Source organism: Mustela nivalis, assembly GCF_964662115.1.
Source record: "Mustela nivalis genome assembly, chromosome: 17".
NCBI lineage: Eukaryota > Metazoa > Chordata > Mammalia > Carnivora > Mustelidae > Mustela > Mustela nivalis.
Window position 1 is genome coordinate 54,376,962 of NC_139036.1, and position 18,703 is coordinate 54,395,664.

Below are 18,703 nucleotides of genomic sequence, written 5' to 3' on the forward strand. Positions count from 1 at the left end.
TCAAAGGGCCGTGGGAATGGATCGTATATGGACAACCTGACCTCAAAAATATATGTCTGTGTGTACGTCGCTCTGTCCGTACGTGTATACTCCAGGACAATGACTTTATGGGAAAGAAAACCAGTTCCACACAACAGCCTTTGGCTTCAACCAACAGAGATCTAGTTCTCTTGCTCCTGATCCGCAAGGATTCCGGGCGAGCCAGCTAAGAGACGGGGAAGAGGGAGCCGGAATGGGCGGACTTACTGTCAGCGGGATTACTGTCTTTGTAAGGAGGTGTAGCCAGATCTCAGCCTCTGAGTCCAAGAAGGCTGAGGCAAGTGTACACTTTTTGGAAGGAGACATCCATCCCGTGCCAACTATATTAAGGAGACTTGGAGGAAGGTCGGAAGCAGCAAAGAAACGTGTCCCTCTTCCTGAACGAGGAACACACCGACACGTTCGGCAAAACTGCCCATTCCAGGCGCAGACAAGGGGAAGTCGAGTATCCGGCAGAAACCGTGCAGACGGGACGACACAAAGGCTTGGTGAATAAGCGAAATGATGTCACACACACTTACGGGTTCTAGAGTCATTCAGTCTAAGGCTAAAATCCTAGCTTGGCCACCAACCAGCTGTGTCACCCTAGACCCCTTCCTGGCTGCCCCCTCTCTCACCTGACCAATGGGAGCTGTGAGAGTCACCATTCTTTGTCACTCATAAGACTTCCACGACCGCGAGCCACGATCAGTCCTGTTATTTCTGGGGGAAGATGGACACCAGAATTACTCTTGTCTGCATTTCACACATGGGGTATCGGTGCTAAATTAAATCACGCATTCAAGTGCGTAGCTTGTTTCCAGGTTGGGGTAAGTTAACTGGGAAGGATGAACTGCTAGCAGTGTAAAAATAACTAGATTACAGAATTGCACAGTTCATAAAGGCGAACTTGGAAGGAGAAGGCAAAAGGTTAACCACTGTCATGTCTGGGGAGCAGGGGTATGGGCAATTTGTTTTATTTCTACATGTCTACAGTGACCAGGCCTTGTTTGGTGAAGGAAAAAAAAAAATAAAAACAAAAACAAAAAAAAAACCTTGGTATTCACAAAGATAATACAAATAAAATGGACATCCCAAAGTCTTAAGTTGGAAATAAAACTATTCACACAATTTTTAAAGAGAACAGTCAGAATGGAAGTTGCAGGATTGCTTGTGAAGTCAGAAAGAGATACAGCAAGCTTGACCCCAAGTTGGGGTTCGAGGTGAGATCCAGCAGGGGTGCACCTGGGACCTCCTGTATGATCCCCAGAGCAGGGGTGAGCCGCACCCCAAGGGGCAAGTGTGGGTGACTTCAGAGGCAGCTGTAGATTTCACCAAAGGGAGAGCAGCACCTTCCCCTGAAGGGTGCAGTCCACACCGGCTTGAGCTATAAAACCTGACCAAGAATCTTAACCCAGCCAACATGCTGCAGGCCAGAGGGTTAACAGACCTGCTCCGTGGCATTTTCCAAATACCTGTGCCATTATAGACAGAGAGCTCTGAGGACACTAGCCACTTTGGTTCTCGACGTGTGTCTCCATGCACTTCCCGGAGCTTCTTACATAACCCCTGCCTGGAAACAGAGGCCAAGCACCATGGAAGCAGCTGAGGCCACGCCAGAAATAAGGGGCCTGCTGCTCTGCAAAAGCATGCAGCGGGACAAGTGGATTTGTGCCTGAAAATCAAGATCCTCATGGGCCTCCTTTGGGTGTCCAGGCCCAGGAACTGCCCCCTCCCCTCCTCTTCCTCCTGGGTCCAGTATAGACGGGGATCCCAAGGCTCCAGCCCCAGCCCTGCTGAACGCCCATCCTCTCCACTGGTCCTTTAAGATTTCCCCAAATCCCTGCCCCTGTCCTTTCTCCTAAGCTCCAGGGTGCAAACGGCCTTCAGGCTGACCCCTGATTCCCAAAGAACCTTAAGTTGTCCACATTTGGTGGTAAGTCCTTCTCTCCCCCTCAACCAGGCTCCCCTCAGCACCTTCCCATTCAGTGAATTAAACTTCACTCTCTCAGTGACCCACATGGACAATGTCTCCCCAGATCGCATGAGTCACTACCCCTGGTCAGTTCTTCTGCTCATGTGGTTCATGATCCATCTTGTCCATATGTCCCCATATGGACACAATCCATATGTTCCCCCACAGCCATGACCACAGCCGAGGCTCTCGTTAGCCTCTAGCCCAGGTGTCCGCATAATAAAAATGTCATTTGCTGAGTGCTCACTGTGTCCCAGCACTTCCCATGGATTCCTTTACTTAAGTCCCTCATCTGGGGCCACGTCTCCCCCTGTTACCTATTTCTTTGCAGACTAGCTCTATTTCTCAGCTGAAAAGCTTCCCATCTTTGGTGCCTCAGGTCCTTTGCACTTACTGCTTCCTGAGCCTGAAACAGTTTAATGTCCAGAGTCTCAGCTCAGACCGTGCTTTCTTAGAGAGGCGTCCATGATGACCCCAGGACACGGGCCACCCAAGCCATACAAGCCACACAGCTCTTCACAGCACTTGACCTCATCTGAAATGACCACATGTGTTTATTTAATTCTAGTTTGTATCTCTGCCTGCCGAGAACGTACCAGGTTCTCCACTGTATGATCGGCTTCTGTTGGAGGATGAAGCCCTCTTTCGGTTAAAAGAATGAATGAATATTAGTTAGGATCCCCGTGTGGAAGACAAGGTCCCTGACATACAGAAAGATTTAAAACTAGTTCAGGGTCATGAGGCTAGTAAATAGTTGAGGCCACATTTGTACCAAGCTCCTCTGGCACCCAGGAAAAAGCTGACAGCACCCTTGCTGTCCTGTCTATGGCTACTGTAAGCGCCCCCACCCGGGCTCCCTGCCTTTCAGCTTGCCTGGTCAGCCCCCTCTGTATTGCTCACCCAGGCTACCATTCTGAAACAGGGATTACGTCCGACTGAGCTTGCCAGTCGACAGCGGCTCCCTACTGCCTTTTGTGCACAGACCGAACCTGCCCGCCTGGAGTCAAAAGCCTCCTACTCTCCATGGCTCCTCCCCTCTCCCCAGCCCTCCCTCCCACTCTGGGACTTGTTCGTTCGTAGGACTTCTCCGTTGCTATCTAATCTTCACTTCCCTGCACCTGCAAGGCCTCCCTCACTCTGCGCCTCCCTAACACCTTCCCTTGAGGCCCCACCCAGGTACCGCCTCCTACAGGAAGCCACCTGACTTTCCAGCCCTTGGTGGTGGCTGGGCCTTGAGCCACAGTATTCCCTCTCGTACCCTCTATGTGCACCAAACCTGAGAACACAGGGAGAGGTTACCTATCCTTTTTCCCCCCCCCGCAAAGAGATCTTAAATTCCTTTAGGGTGGGAATTTGCCTCCTGTGTGGGGCTTCCTAGAGCCCCCTGGGGTAAACAGAACCTTAAGAGGAGGAGCCCTGGTGCCCTGTGCCACCCTCCGGCCCGCGGGGCTCCAAAGAGGTGGGTGGCTGGCCACAGCACCGGCAAAGCTCTCTCCCGCCTGCCGAGCCAGAGCGGCTGTCCTTGCTGCCTCGGGAGGCTCTCCGATGCCTCCCACCTGGAGATGCTAACAGTAGGCCCAGTCTGACCTCTCCCCCGGATCTTCACTGAGCGGAGTCCCCAACAGGAGGCCAAAGACAGAGGCCAACCCACTGTGCCGAAAAGAATGGAACCAAGGAAGGAAGGAAGGAAGTTAGTTAGTTTACAAGTTTCTCTCTTGAAACCACATCTTTGCCCCCTGGGGACACCTTCTGCCCATATGGCCAATAAGCCCTCCGGAGCCGGAGCATCAAGGTGCAGTGTCCCCAGGTGGTGGTCAGGACGTACCTGTGGCCGAGCGCCTGCCGACGGCTCACCCAGAGAGGCGTGCGGCCTGCACCCTCACCCTCTGGCCAAGCTTTGGCCTCCGTCTACGTCAGTTTCACCATGTTTAATGGAAAATAAAACGTTCAACTCAAAAACACTTTTCCAATGATATTTTCAGGGAAAATGAGATCACAGAAAACGAGGGAGGTAAGTTTACATGGTGTAACCCCAAGCCACATTTTTTTCCTAAAGAATCCCCCGAGAAGTTCGGGTGTGCAGGTATCTACCTGGGGAGACCTGGCCCTGGAGGCCACCTGGACAGCAGCAACACGCACGGTGCTGTGAAAAGTCACGCCGCTACCCAAACCCACACCCTCCGTGCAAACAGCCTCCTCCCCGCCGAGGCCCAGATGGATCCTGAGGTCCCTTAGGTTTGTGAAAGCTGCCGACGGCCCCCTCGCCAGCCTGGGTCAGCCCTGTGCCTCTGCCAGAGATACCAAACGTTTCCTAAACCCCAAGCCCAGCGTACATAGCTATGAATAGTTATTAACATTAACTGGGGGCATTAATTAAAAACCGTTCAGCCAGGCAAATGCTCATACTTTTAAAAAGTCATTTGGGTAATCGCCTTTCCATGCTACAAACTTTCCGAACGTCTGACAGGTTGACATTTCATAATGTTGTTTGTTTTAATCAAGAAGAGGGAAGGAGCCAGTGTGGTTCCCGGTTCCTTTTTCAGGTGCCTTGATTTATTGATTGGCAAATCCCCACTTAATAGCTGTAAAGCAGAGCTAGGGGAGAAAGAGGCTCCCACCTCTCTGGGTTGGTGTCTGGGCCGGTGATGAGGGACGTGCCCCAGGGCATTGGCACGGCTTCTTCCATCCTCCTCCCCCGCCCAACACCCAGCAACCAGCTTCTCCTGGGTTGCACCGTGGGACCTCCCGAACTCTGCTCTAGGCTGCCCGCCACCCCATCTGTGCCCCCTCTCTACCAGAGAAGGGCTGCTTCCAGCACAAATATACAATGGAGGGGCTCCTACTTCAGCAAACTTAGGAGTTGGGGGACAGTGGAGACTTGGCTCTTAAACTCTCAAATTTCTTTCTTAAGGCAGCGGAACCCAAAACCCAGGCTGGCCTGCATGAGTTGGAACCCCAGACCCACCATTTACTCTAAGTCTTGGGCTTCTCTGTGCCTTGTTTCTCCATCCATCAGCAATCTGTATAAGTTGAATACCCGCCTGTAGGGTTGTTTGGAAAGTTAAATTAAGATCAGTAAAGCGGGGCGCCCGGGTGGCTCAGTGGGTTAAGCATCCGACTCTGGATTTTGGCTGGGGTCATGACCTCAGGGTCCTGGGATGGAGCCCCACATCAGGCTCCACATTCAGGGGCGCGTCTGCTTTAGAGTCTCCCTCTGTCCCTCCTCTGCTCGAACTCTCTCTCTCCGTCTCTCTCTAAAATCAATAAATCTTTAAAAAAACATATTGACAAAGCACTAATAACAGCATCTGGGGCACAGTAAATGCTCTGAGTTTAAAAGCCCCCCCTCCCCCACAGGAATAAAGACACCAGCCTCTATGTGAAAACAGAGTTGAATTTGCCTTGGTTGACAAGAGCACCAAGGACCGGGCCTTAGACCATTTCCCCAGCTTTCCTGTTTCTGGGGTAGGGTGGTGGTGGGGTGGGGGGCGCCAAGACCCCTCCAAGGCCCAGCCGGGTCCCAGGCACAAGCAGTGACAGCCGCTGCCCATTCTGGGGACCGAAGGCACTGAACTTTCCATCTGACACTGTCAGCCTGCCCAGGCCACGAAGTCTTTTATGGAAAGACAAACAAGCTTTCCCGGGAGGCTGCCCGGAGCGCGGCGGGCTCCCTCGCCAGGTGCCCCCAGGTCCGGGGCAGGCAGACGACACATGGCCAGCGACGGGGAGAGAGACATGAGGCTCTTGGGGAGGCGCACACTCGCCACCCAGCCCTTCCTCAGGACCACACTGCGACCTGCCTGCACGAGGGACGCCAGCAGCAGCCACCCCTGAAGGGAAAAGGGGGGAGGGTTCTTAAAGAAAAACCACCCCGAGGCCTTGCGGCAGCCTTAGGGCAACGAAACACGACACAGGCAGGCACAGATCTTATCTGAAATCACTGCACGCCACTAGCGCATTTCAGTATTACTGGAACACCCACTGCCTGTCACATATTACCACGGGCACCGGAAATACAAAGCGGAGAAGGCAGGTGCCAGGCTCCCAGAAAACCTTCTAGGAAAGATAACGTCTCAAACAACGGATGCTCCTATTTCGTGATGTGAATTACATGTGAATTACATGTGTGTGGTGTCCTTTATGCGTGTCATACGTGTGGACGTCTGTATGTTCACACACCGCAGCGAGGAGCTCCAGGAGAAGGCGGCGCCCACCCTCCGGGGTTGGCAGGACGGAGGGCATCTGGGCCGGGGAGAAGGGAAATGGCTATGGGGTCATTTGCCTGTGCGTTAGCTGGGTTTCGTGCAAAGGAGGATGGTGGGCACTTCTGCATAGGAATTCCAAGTCTGGCACTTTCCTAGCTGCACAGTCCTGGGCATCAGGGGTGTTAATACTTGGCTGAGCATCAGCAAAAAGTGAGGAATGCACAGACACCCCCAGGCAGACAGGCAGGCAGGTGATCGATTAAATGCCCAGGGAGAGGAAGCAAGAACACTTGGCAGAGGTGGCGTTCAAATGAGGCCATCGGGAGGCGGTTGGCTGTGCTCAAAGTCAGACGAGCAAGTGACAGGCCCTCCTGGGAGCCTGCGGGCAGCACAGCCCCGATCTGCATTTATGCTGCTTTATCAACCCCATCGGCAAAATCTGGGCCATCCTTCCTCCTCCCTCCTATCTCCCGGGGATGTCTGGGGACACATGGGAATCGAGCTGGGGCAGAGAGTGGGGTGAGGGATGTGTGATTCTCAAAGAAAGGCAAGCTATGAGCGGAAAGGATGATTATTTCACTTGGGGAAACCACGTGTAGGCAATGGTTGCGGTTTCTTCGGGTGTATCAGAAAATCCTAATAGAAAAGAGGTGATTTAACTGAGACCGGGAAAGAATGTGCAGATGTTTTAAAATATTAAACGGAATTCCTAAAGCCCCATAACATGATGCCTCCTTTCTCAAGCTTGGCCGATTTTAAAGGCCTGAGCTATAACCAGGGGCCGAACAGATCATAAGGCTGTTGAACTTGGCTCCCCGGTCCCATAGCAACCAGCCTCCCTCTGGAACCCAGGGACCCAGCCAGGCTCCTCGTGCCGTTTGACACCACTGGATTCTGTTCGGAGTATCATCTTCAGAGGCAGTTACTTAAACTGAGAGGCAGAAGTCATTCCAGGCTTCCAGTTAAGACCCAGGACCTGTCGGGACTCGGCCGAAGCTGCAAGCCCATCGGCAGACATGTCGAACTCTGGAGGAAAACTGGGAGGTCAGTGGGCTCCAGAGAGATGCAGGGAAAATGGGGGACCACCTGCCAAAAGGCTCAGAAACCCCCAAACACAGCCAAACAGACGGGGAGCAGAGGTCACCCATGATGACACGCATACAAAGGAGCACAGAATAAACACGCCTCGCAGCCAACGGCCCAGAGCCTAGGGCAGAAACTCCACAAAACCCAACTCTACAGGGCACAGAACGCAGAGAGATACAGGCTGTGGAGCCAAGCATCACGCCAAGCAAAGTTTTGTTAACTTATGGGGGTGAAGGGTCAAGTTCATAACTGGAGAGAGACTGGGTTTGCCCATCGCCTTAGATGTTTCAGAAAGAACTGGACAGGATGACAGCCGCACAGGTATCAGTGCGAGCTTTAGCAACAGCGGAGTCCAGAATTAGTTGGTGGGTGTTTATCTCCTACCTAGCTGCTCCCCCCAGCTCTCCACGGCTCCTGAAAATTTCAGGCTGGGTCTGTATTGTGAGAATTTAGGGAAAGGTCTCACTGTCTTACTGTCCTTACTAAGATGGATCTCCCTTCAAGGCAGAGTCCACAGGCCAACTCATCTTTTTGTGCCATTGGATTAACGTAAAACCCTTCAAAGTCCCACCTTCAGAAATCCCACTTCCAGAACTTCCTCCATTGAGGATGAAGATGGAGATCATTCTACTATATTGTGTATAGGAAGGTGTAAGGGAGTCCAATTCTGCCACAATCTGATTCCAGTCCACTTCCAATGAACAACAGGCAACATTTAACACTCTGTGGTTAGGAGATGGTTGGAAAGTCGGAGGTTGTCTCCTGTACCACCAACGTGGCTCAGAAGCCTCCTAAGGTCGAAAAGATAATGTCTTCCAACACTTCTTTGGTCAAGTGATAGCTACTGGTTAAGTTTCAGAAAGAGACAGCATCTGAAGTTAAGTAGAAGAAGCAGCAGGGAGCGGTGGGGGGACAGGGGCAGTGGGTGGGGTTGGACTGAAGACACGAGGCAAGAAGGCTTCCCCTAGAGGAAGGGGTCTCCACCTCAGCCTGGAGATGTCTGGAGCTGGACCACTCTTGGCCGTGGAGGCTGTCCTGTGCACTACAGGACATGGGATGTTTAGCTGCTTCCCCGACCTCACCCACCAGATGCCAGGAACATCGCCCAGTTGTGAGACTCAAAACTGTCTCTAGACCACCGTCCGATGTCCCCCGGGAGCAGGAGGATGCCATATCACCCCTGATTGAGAACCACAGGATGAAAGTCACAAGTTGGTCACGAATTAGCAGTGGGATCTGAAGGCTGTCAGAGGTCTCTGTTCCTTCAAGTTCTCATCCACGAGACGAGGACACTGGACTCTACCAGTGTTTCCCACGCTAGGGGTGAGGCACCCTAGTGGTATCTGAGATAGCTATTGGCCACACTCAGACATGCTGTTAGATAAGACGGGAGTCACGCAGAAATGGTTTTCCCTTTTCCCATCTCTTTCCCTACTGATCAAAGCAGGAAAAGCATCCTCTTTTGCGGCTTTAAGTTGCAACCCTCCCTATAAGAGAGAGAGCAATCTCCGGCACAGAGACTTGGGAAAACCAAAAAATCTCCATCCTTTATGATTTCACTGTATTTTCTCTTTGTGCACAGCGACCTCCTAATTCCATTTACGACAGTGATGCAGATTTTCTTCTTCATGTATGTTTATTTACATAACCTGGGAGCCCACATGGAAAAATATTAAGAAAATAATAGTATGTGTGCCAGGATGGCAAAATTCACAGAAGCCTTAGGAAGTGCTAGAAGGGTTGACACCATCCTTCCCACAATGATTCCTAACTCGCGCTGGACATTTCCTCAGGTGCCTCACACGAACCCCAAGACATGAGGTGAGATTAGTGATTTGGAAATTCTTGAATCCAAGTCCTCTCAATTAGTCTGTTGTAAAGGCTGGTCACTTGTCATCTGTCACAGGTTGAATTATGCCCCTCCCCCCACGGAACAAATTTGTAGGTTCGAGTCCTAATCCTTAGGACTTCAGCATGTGATCTTCTTTGGAAAGAAGGTCGTGGCCAGGGTCATCGTTAGGATAGGTCACACTGAAGTGACATGGGCCTTTAAGGTGATAGGGCTGGTGTCTTCATAAAAAGGGGAAATCTGAATCCAGACACACACACGAAGCACAGCCAGGGACGGGGTGATGCTTCAACGCACCAAGGGATGCCCAAGGTCACCAGCAAACCCCCAGAAGCCCAGAGAGAGGCATAGAACAGATCTCCTTCAAACCCCTCAGAAGGAGCCAGCCTTCTAGTTCCCACAGCTGAGACGCAATACCTTCCAGCTGCGTAAGCCGCTTTATCGGCAGTCCTTTTTGTTACATTAGCCCTAGTTGACTCATACCTCCTCACGAGTTCATTTACTACTTTGTTGACTGTCCTTGGCACTCATGAACCTCCCTGTGGGACAGGAAATGCAGACATACTTGCTGAGGAACTTGTCTTTTGTCTTCATTCGGAGACGGTCATGGAGGGCAAAGGTCATAAAAACAAAACAAGCCCCCGTCCACCGCCATCAGTGCTTAGGTACATCTCCATAGGCCTGCTATACGGAATCTTCACAGATTGTATAAATTCACTCTTTGTTCGTTGCGTGTTCTTCTCTGGTGGTCTACAGGGTCAGTCTCCAGCTGTGACACATGGGTGCCCAGCTTCCGCCCAGAGGGAGGACCCAGGGTAGAGGCAAAGCAGGGCACAGCTGTTAGTACCTAGACTTCAGAGCCTGCAGGATTCGCACTGTTTCCCCTAAAAAAAAAAAAATCCTGGCCTCCTATGCAGACATTCATACCAATCAGGCCTTCCAGTCTGAAGGCGCTGGCTACCTCCAGCTGCTTAGAGCAAGCTCCAAATATGCAGGCATTTGAGAATTCAAAACTCGAAGGACGGTCTGGTGAGTGACAAAGCAGACAAAGTCTTTTGGGTCTTTCTCCCGGAAGTGTTCACCCAACACGTTCACGTAATGTGCGGCCTGGTAGGGGACCAGAGCCACCGCTCAGTAGCCAACAGCAGAAGGAACTAGAAATTCACCTGAGGCTAACACCAAATCAGAACCCAGGACTCTGAGACACGGCCGAGGGGCTGGGGAACTGCGGCTCCATCTTTCTGGTTCAGAAACATGCCCCTTCACTCGTTGGCCTCTGCATTATACAACAAGAAGTACGGCCGAGCCCACAAGCCCGCTTGCGTTTTCCCTCCGTCTAAAACAGATACACCGGCGTCCCACACCTCTGATCACAGCCGTAGTTTGAGAGATCGATACTGAGGCTTGAACGTAAAATAGCGATCCTCTTTCTCGCCCTTTCCGGCCATGGCCACGTAAAAACCAGAGCCCGCCAAAGAGAAGGGAGCCAGAAAGCACCACCGCCCAGCTGCGGCCACACACCTGGTTCCGCCAGCTCCCATCCTGGAGGTGTGAGCCCCGAGAGTGAGCAGGCATCGATGGTGAGTGAGATGCTGTGGCGGGAGCTGGGGCTTCGTCTCTCCTACAGTGGACACAAGCTCTGCCTGGGTCACTTGCTTATATCCCAGGTAGGGACACGGGTCGTGAGCAAGTAAGCACAAGCCTCTGATGACCAACCATGAAGCTTCTGGGAAGAACAGAGGAACGATAGAGGGGTGGGACGCAAGTCACAGGGACCGCACAGGTCCCTCTCGGGGACTATTGTGATACCTAACGGGACTAAGTTAGCCACACGAGCGAACGTACGGAGCTGCCGCCTCTGGCTGTCCCCCAGGCACAACTGGGGTGGACCCCACTCCCAGGCCACGCTGCAGAGAGTGGAAATTCTGAAACAGTTACAACAGAAAACAACAAGACTTGAGAGAACACGAGACCCGTGAAGACACAAGCCAGGGGAACACCCATTCGCCCAAAGTGGACATGACCTCCAGGTAAGGTAAGAAGCTCAGAGAGTCCTTGAGAGCTGTGCCTCATTCTAGCACCTACCACCGAACGGAGTTTTAAAGGAACCGAGCAAAGCCGTGCGATTTTACCCCTCTGGGCCCCTGGGCTCTGGGAGGGCATTGATGAGGGCCTCGAGCATGACCACTCAACCTTTTATCACCATGAGGGAAGCATGGCTAAAATGAAATAAAATAAATTAAAAAATAAATAAAGGCTTCCTGATACCTTGTCTGTCGTTGGGATAACCCCCAAGGCAAGCCTGGAAAATCCCTTGGCTTGCTAGGTCCCCGGGGCTCAAAGTCCTCCTCTTCCCGGCCCCACCCGCCCAATGGAAAAGTACTAGCATCTCAATGGCTGGGTTTCTTCCAGGGGTCCCTACTGGAGACGTGTCTATGCATCCCCCCCACCCCGCCCTGCCTGTACCCTATAGGAACATCCCACCCCACTGGGGTGAGCTCCAACCTCCCTTTCTGGCCTGACGGGCTTCCACAGCCTGAACAACGCTGCCCAAATAACCAGGCAGGCAAGCGTGGCCAGGGGCCAGGAAAAATGCCTTGAAAAGCAGGGAGCGCTTCAGACCCGACGGCTCGCAGCGTGGCTGGGCCACCGCCCTGCGCGGAAAACGAACGGATGCGAAGATCTGGCAGAGCAAGGAGGCGAAGGCGCCCTCCACACCCAGCAAGGCGGCGGGTCCCGCGCCCACGGGGCACAGGGCGACAGGGAAGGCGGCGCTTCCCGAGCCAGCCAAAGCTCTGGCAAGGGGAAGGCCGGGGTGGGCGGTGGCCGCGGGCGGACTCTGGGACCTCCGGGCCTCTTTGCATGAGACGACACACCTGACTGGCCAGGGCACACCTGGAGGCCAGGGCGGGCCAAGCTCTCCAACAGTCGCTCACTGTTCCCGGTGCGGAGAGGCCTGGCAGCCTCGCGGCTCACGGACAGGGGGGCTTTTCTCCTCCTCGGTGGGCCACGCCTTCCCAGGGCACACATTCCCTCCATCCAAGGGTTTCGTCCAAGCCCCAGGCTCTGACCACAAAAAGTGCCCTTTTCTTTGGCGGGCTCACCTCAGACGTGAGGTGCTGGAGAGCCAAACCGCCTGCTAAAAGGACATCCCCAGCACATTTCTTTCTAGTCAGAGGGTCCATGGCCGGTGGCCACAAATAGCACGTCTTTCTCTCTCCCTGCCCCAGTCCTGGGGCCCTCCCGAGTCGCTCCCTCGGTTCCAGCTTTATTAATGGCCAAAGGGCGGTGGCCTAGAGGAGCCCTTGGCTTTCTCAGGGTGCTCTGGGTTGACCCAAAGCAAGCTGGGCAAATCTCTGGTGGGAGCCAAAGCTGTTGAACACAAGGTCTTCAGGTTCTCAGCTCATCAGAACTGAGTTCTGGGCTGCCCCCAGCCCCATGTTTCTGGAAAAAATGCAAAACGCCATGGCGACCCCCTCCCCCCTGCGAGGCTCCCCCCAGCATACTCCGACATGCTCCTGGTGGGGGTGGCGGGGGGGTGGGGGGCTTCCGGCCTAACAGTGGCACAGAGGGACACTCTGCCCAGGAGCTTAGCGGATTTCTTCTTTTAAAAAAAATTTTTTTTTTTTTTTGGTCCCACAAAACCCGGTTGTGAAAGGAAAAGCAAATGCCAGCCCTGTTTGACAGACATCAGATTTATGGCCGTTTTTTAAAGCCTCAAGTACGTCACAAGAATTGGCCCACCCACTGCACTGCCCCAATTGTAAACACGGCCGGGGGCCCGTCGCCGCTCTCCTCGTATCGGGTCTGTGGTTGTCCACCTCTGAGCGGCCCTTGTTCCCCTGCCTCGGTCCCTGGTGGGTTAAAGAGCCGCCTGTCTACGCGGGGAGAAGACCGTGGAGCGCTCCGGGCTCAACCCCCAAGACAAACACGACCGGCTCACGCCTGCGCCGTCTGCAGACGGGCCGCAGATGCTCATAAACACGGTTGGGGTTTATGGTCTGCCCATCGATTTCTCCATCCATCCCCTACCCGGCGAGCCAGGAGATCGGTTTTTTTTTCCCCCCTTCTCTTAACGTACGAGCTCAGTAAACTGTTGTCAGGCTTGGCGATAAATTTATGCGTGTTGGCCTCCAGATGTGGCTGGAAAGAAAAGTCAACACAGGGCAGGAGCAACCGCGTTTCAGGTTTGTGCCCTGTTGAGGCTGAGTCTGCAAAACCAGGGCCGAGGGAGACTTGTTTGCCCTTTTCAAGGAGACACGGGGAGGCAGATAGCTTTTCCTAAAGGTAGGGATGCTATTCTGGGCAGGAAAGAGAGGCCCAGGTCCTCCGGACATTTGAGGGTAAGGATCGGAATGCAGGGGTGTGGCACCTTATCCAGAGTCACTTGGAGCCTGGTCCCCCTCTGGCTCAGGGAGGGTTTGCGGGGGGTCCCAGCGGGGTTCTTCAGCGACTCCCGACTAAGACGCCAGCCTGGAGGAGCAACGTCTTCAGATCAGAGTGAACTCTAAAAATCCCTATCGTGAGGTCTACTTTGCTGGTATCACTTACCCAGAAAAAAGAGACGGGAGCTCAGAAAAGAGGCAGAGGGGTGCAAGGAAGCAGACAGCTCTGCCCATTCCAAACTTGAACCCGTAGGTTTTAATTGATTTTGTGGGTCATGAAACCAGTGGGGCATGGGAGCCTTTGAAATCAGACCAGCTGACCTAGCCATGGTGAGAAGCAGAGAGACAGGCACCTCTGAAAAACGCCAGGTGTCAGAAGATGGCATTTCTTCTGCTATTTCTTTAGAGGGAAAAAGAGAGAAAGACAGGGGTACCTGGGTGGCTCAGTGGGTTAAAGCCTCTGCCTTCCTCTCAGGGCATGATCCCAGGGCCCTGGGATCGAGGCCTGCATCGGGCTCTCTGCTCAGCAAGGAGCCTGCTTCTCCCCCTCTCTGCCTGCCTCTCTGCCTACTTGTGATCTCCATCTGTCAAATAAATAAATAAAATATTTAAAAAAAAAAAAAGAAGGAGAGAGAGAGCCTGAGCTCTAGGCATAGCATTTGAAGGAGAATACCCATGTTCTGGGGAGTGTATTTGCTTTACCAAAGTAAGAAAACAAAAATTCATAAGGCAAAGGTTTTCTTGGTAACAATTCAGTGGAGGTATCTGTGGAGTTGTGACCGACGGCGCATACTGAAGATGTTCTCCCTGGAGGTTTGGTGAGGCGACAGGCTGGGCATGTGGACCAACAAGGGGGCAGTGGTCACCGCAACCCACCTTTGTTCAGTTCCAGAGAAGAGGCGAATAATTCGTCTCTGAACATCAAGTCACATACGTACATCAGCATGGAAACCGGATCCAGGGACCAGTGAGGACGGTCTCCCTGGGGGACGTCATGAGTGACACACCTGGGATTTGCATGATTTGGGCTGTACAGACATGCGTTTTGTACCTCGTTCTGTTCTTTTTTTTTTTTTTTTTTTTTTGACAAAGAGAGAGAGAGAGATCACAAGCCACCCAGATGCTCCCTCATTCTGTTCTTTAAATGGAACTTTGAGATGGACCTGAAAAATGTCTTCCTTGGATGAGAAATTACAAGATCACTGAATGATGTCCGGAGTCACGAAAGGTCAACGGTCGGTTCTCTGCCTCTGTACTCTGATGTCTTTGAGGGGACTAGAGGCATATAAAAGCTAGCTGGCTCAGTACAGAGACCTGAAGGGTGCTGTGACATTCTTTTGGAGCTACATGATGAGAGAGAGATTTTTAGATTGTACGTCAAAATCCGGATTTCTGGGTGGTCTTGTGAAAATGAGAAGATCCATAACACCCCCGTGGGTTCCTACACAGGAACAGTATCAACCTGAGAAGCAGCTGCCTCTTTATGGTGGGGGGTGTGTCTCCAGGGTTCTGTAATCTGCACTGTCCCAAAGCACCGGCCTCATTCAGTCTCTTGGGCTACCTTTTTGGTCCCTGTAGGCATCTGAATTTATAATTGAATTCAATTATAATTGAAATTATAATTCCTGGTCACAAAACATCTCCACTAGATGTTTCTTATTTGATCTTTTTTGTGGCAAAGTCAAAGGTGGTTTCCGATCCAGGCAGCCCTTCTACCTACGTAGAAACAACAGAGCGTGGTAAAAAGGGGGTCAAAGAGAAGAGAAGATATTACATCAGCAACTGGCTCTCTTTGATTTCCTCGTACGAGCCAATAGAACTTTTAGTGCTATGATACTCCCAAGTCTCTCGCCACAAAATGATCGGAGCAGGTATGTCCTAGATCTGTGCCTTATAGATGTCACTAAACAGCAGCATGAAGGGACCCAAGAAAGCATCCAATGGACACAAGTCCCTTCTCTCTCTCTTCCCCACATTGGAGTTACTGTCCTAGGTGAACCACAATATTGATGTGTTCTCAAGGGGCTTACAGTCTTCTCAAGGGGTTTGTATAAGGACCCATGAACCAGTTTGAAGGAGCTCCCAGTGGCTGAATCTGGGACATTTTGAGCACCAAAATAATTAAGAAAAGCAGTGGATTATAAACCACCCAATAGGTAGGTATTCATGAGTCCATGCCAAGAGTGAACAGACTCATTTGTTTACTATATAAATAAGTAGGGAAGTCAGGGGACTCTTGCTAGCAGTGGAATGCCAAGAAGCAAACAGCAAATGTTTAGGGAGCCCTGGAGGCGGAAAATTATTCGCAACCATCGTAGTAAAGATTGGATCAGGCAGGAGTCATCACTGGATGTAGATTCTAGGAAGAAATTTCGATGAGGATCTTTGCAGGATTTTTAAAGTATCTCTCCAGCAAGACTGTTAATATTGCAAGGAAGAAAAGCCCAGTACTTATAACACTGGAGAAATCAGACCATACCTTACATGGGTGGTCAAAATGAGCATCACGTATCCTGGACAGATGGACACCGGGTCCTTCTAGATGTGTGATGCTGAGAAAGATACCATACCACCTATCCAGCAGTTCCAGACCACGTAACGTCAGTCTAACCACAAGAAAAGTTCAGGCACAAAATGAGGAGTTTTCCATTAACAAAATGGAGATGGGGGCCCTGGAGAAGAGCAGTGCTCTTCAAAAATGCCCACATCACGGGGCGAATGGGTGGCTCAATCACTGGGCATCTGTCTTCAGCTTAGGTCATGGTCCTGGGGTCCTGGGATTGAGCCCCACATCGGGTTCTCTGCTCAGCAGGAAGCCTGCTTCCCCCTCTTCCACTCCCTCCGCTTGCGCTCCCTCTCTCGCTGTCTCTCTCTCTCTCTCTCTCAAATAAATAGAATCTTAAAAAAAAAAAAAATGTTCATGTCCTAAAAAACTATGGCTATGGGAATGTTCCAGATGAAAGGGCAGAAGATACGGCCTTGCTGTAACAGACTCTAGACTGCGTTCAGCACCAGAGGGAAAGGGTACCATAAAGAACGTTGTTAGAACAACTGACAAAACCAGAACGAGGCTGGAGAGTAGAGAGAAGTATCCCATGAGTATACATCCATGGAAGGTATGGAAGGCGTGGCTACAATGTGGTCCCTTACAAGGATACCCCTCTTCTTAGGAAACGCACGTCAACGTATCTAGAGGCAAAGGGCCACCATGTATGTAACTTGCCTTCAAGTGGTTTGGGCCAAAAGACTAGAGAGAGGGAAAGTAAGTGATCAAGCAAACAGGGTAAAATGGTGGGTGAAGGGTGACAGAGGACTGAGGACTTCACACCATTTTTAGACTGTTTGAACGATCTCCACATTAAAAGCTGAATAGTGTGGAAGCATGCGCGGGTGTGTGTAAAAGCAAGACAGCACACAAAAGTGTGCTTACAGCACAAGTCTGTAGGACAAGCCACGCAGAGCGGAGGACTGAACACCAGCCGGCAGAGCTGGGCAGGTCTAACGGGGGCCGAGCCGGCAGGGAGCTTTCACAGTTAAAAAGGCGGAGTTTTCCAGATGAGGGACACAGCTGGCGCCAAGATCAAGCAACTGGAACTTAAGTGTCCGCTGGGGGTGGGGTGGATGTTTCCCAAAACGGACTCGAAGGCTGGAAAGACTGAAAGCCAATGGCAGACCCAGATGGCAGGGTAAGGGGTGTCCTCTCGGGGTCAAGGGTAGCGTGGGAGCAGCAGGTGGTATCTGGGAAAAGTCGCGTGACCTCCTGGTGAGGGGGACAGACCGGAGAGGTGGGCACTGGGCCAAGGAAGGCCGCCAGGGGAGGGTCAAAGTCTGGGTTGGTGGTCGCCAAAGGGCCCCAAAACGAATGTCAGTGTCCCACAAGCGGAAGGCGCGCTCAGCATTGTTAAAAGGCTAACAACGTAATGCCTTCCGCAAACATGCTGTGTTTTTCAAATCCTTGGGAGATAAAATATTAAGTTATGACTCAGTCAACAGGAGTCTGAAAACCTGTAAGACTCATGTGGGTCTTCACGCTGGAAAGGGTGAGGAGCTCTGGGGGTTAGGTGTCAAGTTCCTGGCCAGGGTGGGGCTGCGGAGAACGGGGTGGGGAGGGAAAAAAAAAAAAAAAAAAGAGGAAGGGTGGATCAAAAGGGCTGGATGAGTTTGGGGAACGATACTTTTAGTTTAATTATAACACGTTTGTTAAAGACGGCAGAGTAGAACTCACTCCCAGGAAGTGCAGAGGCATGGGACATAATAACCTTGTTTTTAAAGAGACAACGTTAGAGGGGCGCCTGGGGGGCTCAGTGGGTTAAAGCCTCTGCCTTCGGCTCAGGTCATGATCTCAGGGTCCTGGGATCGAGCCCCGCATTGGGCTCTCTGCTCCGTGGGCAGTCCGCTTCCTCTTCTCTCTCTGCCTGCCTCTCTGCCAAGTTGTGATCTCTCTCTGTCAAATAAATAAATAAAATCTTTAAAAAAAAGAGAGAGAGAGAGAGAGAGAGAGCGCCAACGTTGCAGGTATAGATTAAATTAGAGCGGGCAGCAGAATGCCAGCCAAAAGGTAAAGAGGTAATAAAACTTAATGTTGATGTCCAGACAAATTATTTTACCCCAACGGGAAAGAAACCTGGGGCCCAATCTGGGGGCAAGGGCATGTAGGACTTCAAAGGTAACGCATTGAGGAGGAAGGTAGAAAAAGAGATACACAGAGCTGACATCTGAAGAAATCCCAAGGCTACAGATGCAACTTTCAGAGCTGTGTGCGTGTGTGTGTGCGTGTGTGTGTGCGTGTGTGTGTGTGTGTGTGTGTGTGTGTCTGTGTGTGTCTGAGGGGTGTGGCCAAAGCCCTGGCAGCCCATTGGACTCTAGAATAGAAACCTCGGGCTGGAGCTCATCCCCTGTGAGCAGAGGCGGGAGAGGGGGAATCTGTGGGTGGTCAGTGTTGAACGGGCCAGGGCGAACACAGGAGGAACTAAGACATGGTTGGGAGGGAGCCACGTGGAGGAGTGGGAAAAACCGGAGTGGGATTTCCAAGAGGAAGGGATGGGTGAACTGTTGAAACCACCTACAGGATTCACAGGAATCTTTACCTCCCTGTACAAGCTGGGACGGGGGCAGTCATGGCGATGTCCAAGAGCATTTTTTTCAGCTCAGAAAGGCTGCTTGGGACACGTTGGCAGAGCCGATG

The 18,703-nt window shown here is 51.9% G+C and overlaps 1 long non-coding RNA gene across 7 annotated transcripts in view; it reads right to left on the reverse strand.

Annotated features, from left to right (window-relative positions):
- The window catches only part of LOC309852147, a 160,777-nt gene that overhangs the window by 38,793 nt on the left and 103,281 nt on the right, over window positions 1-18,703 (reverse strand). For 2 of the 7 annotated variants that reach the window (XR_014305097.1, XR_014305098.1), the window contains exon 2: window positions 657-741. The exons of 4 other annotated variants lie outside the window; for them this stretch is intronic. This is a non-coding gene — a long non-coding RNA (uncharacterized lncRNA). Of the gene's footprint in view, window positions 1-656; window positions 742-11,157; window positions 11,169-18,703 lie in introns of those variants that run through there. One more of the 7 variants, XR_014305100.1, reaches the window with a different exon arrangement.